The sequence below is a fragment of the Dioscorea cayenensis genome, chromosome 11, assembly GCF_009730915.1.
Source record: "Dioscorea cayenensis subsp. rotundata cultivar TDr96_F1 chromosome 11, TDr96_F1_v2_PseudoChromosome.rev07_lg8_w22 25.fasta, whole genome shotgun sequence".
NCBI lineage: Eukaryota > Viridiplantae > Streptophyta > Magnoliopsida > Dioscoreales > Dioscoreaceae > Dioscorea > Dioscorea cayenensis.
Genome location: NC_052481.1, coordinates 15,973,000 through 15,976,684, shown reverse-complemented (window position 1 = coordinate 15,976,684; position 3,685 = coordinate 15,973,000). Strand labels below are relative to the sequence as shown.

The following is a 3,685-nucleotide window of genomic DNA, read 5'->3' as shown; positions in this document are numbered from 1 at the left end:
AATGAGTGCCCCTATCACTAATGATCGCACGTGGTGCACCGAACCCGGAAAATAATTTCTTTAAGAATTTCACAACTACCCTCGCATCATTGGTTTGCAAGGCTTGAGCCTCCACCCATTTAGACACATAATCGACTACCACGAGTATGAACTTGTATCCATGGGAGCTCGGGAAGGATCCCATAAAATCAATCCCCACACATCAAAAACTTCACAGGCTTGGTTCCACTTTTGAGGCATCTCGTCCCAGCGAGATATGTTGCTGACGCGCTGACATCTATCACAAGCTTGAATGAATTTCTGGGTGTCTTGGAACACCGATGGCCAATAGAAACTTCCATCAAGAATTTTCTTTGTTGTTCTATTTGCATCATAATGACCACCAGTGGGTCCTGAGTGGCAATGCCTCAAAATGCATAGACCCTCTGCCCTAGAAACACATCTTCGAGCAACCTGATCGGAACAAACTCTAAATAGGTATGGGTCTTCCCATATGTAGTGCTTAAGGTCTGAAAAGAATTTCTCAAGTAATTAGCGAAATCGGCAAACCATGGCGGTTCCTTCTCTTCCACTACCTGGATATTATACAACTGTTCTTCAGGGAATGAGTCGTTAATGTCCTTTTCTCTTATAATTTCTGTGCCAGAGCCCTCTAAATGGGATAAGTGATCAGCTGCAAGATTCTCTGCTCCCCGCTTGTCCTTAATCTCAAGGTCAAATTCTTGAAGCAATAAAACCCACCTTATCAAACATGGTTTGGCATCTGATTTGTTAAGTAAGTACCTCAAAGCCGAATGATCGGTGTACACCACCACTTTAGAAAGAACCAAATATGACCGGAATTTATCAAAGGCAAACACCACGGCAAGTAGTTCCTTTTCAGATGTAGTGTAGTTCTCTTTGTCTCTTGTTAGAGTCTTACTTGCATAGTAAATGGGATGGAAATGTTTGTCTCTCCGTGATAAGTGCTTGTGCGATATGAATGCGAAGTATTCATTCCTTATGTTGAGCATTACTTTTCTCAGGTTTTTACACTAATATGTGTGTTTTTATGTTACTTTTATGCAGGTAGGGTTGTGAGGCCAAGTATGAAGGAAATAGGCCAATGTGGATCATAATGCACCTATTTTGGAGGAAATCTTGCTAAGGTTCAAACGCGAAGACATAGGACAGGTGTGAGATGCTAGAGTGTGTGCCAACCACCTCGCATTCGAGTGAGCACATCCATTTGGAGGGGCACAAAGGTAGTCACACTCGAGCATTCTGATTTATGCACATAAGAATGAGAGCTCCACCAACATGTATATCATTGAAGAAGCAAGTGATTCACGACGTAAACGTGTGCCCATTTGCGTTACCCCGATGAAAATATGGAAAAGGTTCACATAAGAACGACGTAAACATGTGCACATAAGAACGAGAGCTCCACCAACATGTATATCATTGAAGAAGCAAGTGATTCATGACGTAAACGTAGAAGGGGTTCTACGGCTCCGACATCGCGCGTCGTTTGGAAGAAGGTTATTGGGAGAGCTTTCGTCGGCATCGATCCGGCGAGGTGTATCCTAGGCCGGACAAAGGATCCCTTACGACGAGTAGAGGACTCTCCACAAGACCATCGACACGACCATCGAGGGGGTTTCTTTATGGATTAATTGCTTTTACATTCGATTTCTTTGATTGTACTTAGCTCCATGGAGAGCTAAACCCCTAGTGGGTACTTGGGTGATTGTGAACCCTAGGATATATTCGTTTCATTGAACTTCTTTATTATGCTTTCAATAAATTGATGTTTATTGTGAGTTCCAACCTCGAATGCTTGATTGTATGAACATTTCCCCTAGAGTGACACTAGGGTTGAGAGTTCTTGTTGGTAACCTTGTGAGTGAGTGACACACCATGAGCGTTAGACAAAGCTAGGTTGGAGAGGGTTGAGAGGGTAAGTTGAGAGGTACAAGAGCGTCCCCTTTCCCCTCCGATATGATAGATTCTACCTCCGTTCCTCGAGTTCTTTGTGGCCATAATAGAGTGAATGGTCTAAGGGATGAATCTCCGCTGGGGCTTAGTTGTGCGTGCAACGGAGTGAAGCGTTGAGGGGATCTTAGTATGTAGGGCTTAATTGTGGTTAGGGACCTTCCGCCTGGACCAAAGGGTTAGGTCTATAATTAGGAAGAGATTTATCACCTGGAATCCCTAGAGCTCATTGCAACTTTATTCGAGTGCTAGGTTGAGAGGTTATTTAATCTCTCCTCCGGGACATGAATAGAGTTAGGCATAGTTGACCTTAGATTTGGGACTATGTATGTAAGGATTTCCACGACTCATGATTGCATTGATTATGAAGCATAATGGAGAGTTCTTGCACTTGAAGCGATTATCCTAGGTGAAGAATAATCCGAGTACCCCATCTTTATCGATTGCCTTATCTCCTCCTTACTTTTGCTCTCTTACTTGTTGCTTTTAATTGTTGAGAATTGAATCATTATTACACTCATTGTCATTGATCTTTTACATAGCTAAGAATCGAATTAAGTATTTTTACTCCCTACTCCCTTTGGATTCGATACCCGCTCACCTGAGATTATTACTTCGACAAACCCGTGCACTTGCGGGATATACGCAAGGGGACCTTGTCAAGTTTTTGGTGCCGTTGCCGGGGAGCTAGGTGTTTAGAGATACTTTGCACTTTGTTTTCTTAGCTATTTCACCACACATTCTAATTCATATCTTCTTATTCTATCATCATTCTGATTGTCTTTTTCTTTCTTTTTGGTGCAGCTCCAGGTTATGACCCGAGGGAATCCATCAATATTGATTGAAGGAGACCCTGCGCTTGAACATACACTTAGAAGAAAAGGGAAAGAACCTGTGCAAGAACAGCATAATCCAGCTGATTTGGAAGTAGAAGGATTTGAAAACATGGCAGAACAAAATGAGCAACAATGAACACTATCCGATTATGCCAGACCTTCAGTGTTGGGGACACAATCGAGTATTGTGCATCCCCAATTACAGCTCAGAACTTTGAGCTAAAGCCGGCATTCATCCATATGCTGCAGCAGTCCGCACAATTCAATGGTCTGGCCGATGAGGATCCAAACAGTCACATAGAGAGCTTCCTCGAGGTGTGTGACATGCTGAAGATAAATGGTGTGACGGATGATGCCATCAAATTGAGAGCCTTCCTATTTTCCTTAAAGGGGAGAGCAAAGCAGTGGCTACACTCATGGGAGGAGATGGTAGAAGCTTTTCTAGCCCGTTATTTTCCTCCCGGACAATCAACAAAGCTTAGGAATGTGATCTCATCCTTTGTGCAGTTGGAATTGGAGTCTCTATTTGAGACATGGGAAAGGTTCAAGGAACTCCTGTGAAAGTGTCCGCAACATGGATTCCAGGAGTGGATGATTGTTCAAACCTTCTACATAGGTTTGAACCCGAGTACAAGGCAACTCTTGGATGCGGCGGCAGGAGGTACCTTAGGTAGCAAGACCCCCAATGAGGCTCGTCAATTGATTGAGGAAATGGGGTTAAATAGCTACCAGTGGAATGCTAGGGAGAAGAAAAAGGTGGCCGGTCTCCATGAAATTGATCCGGTAACTTCATTGGTGGCCCAAGTGGAGAGTTTGAGTAAGAAGCTAGATCGTATAGCTTCGAATAGAGTTGCGGCCGTGACCAATTGCACCGA

General features: G+C 43.5%; 1 non-coding gene across 1 annotated transcript; it reads right to left on the bottom strand.

Annotated features, from left to right (window-relative positions):
* Positions 1-3,284: 3,284 nt before the first annotated feature.
* Positions 3,285-3,391, bottom strand: LOC120272931. The gene has a single exon (XR_005540463.1). It is a non-coding gene; the product is annotated as a small nucleolar RNA R71 (small nucleolar RNA).
* Positions 3,392-3,685: the final 294 nt, after the last annotated feature.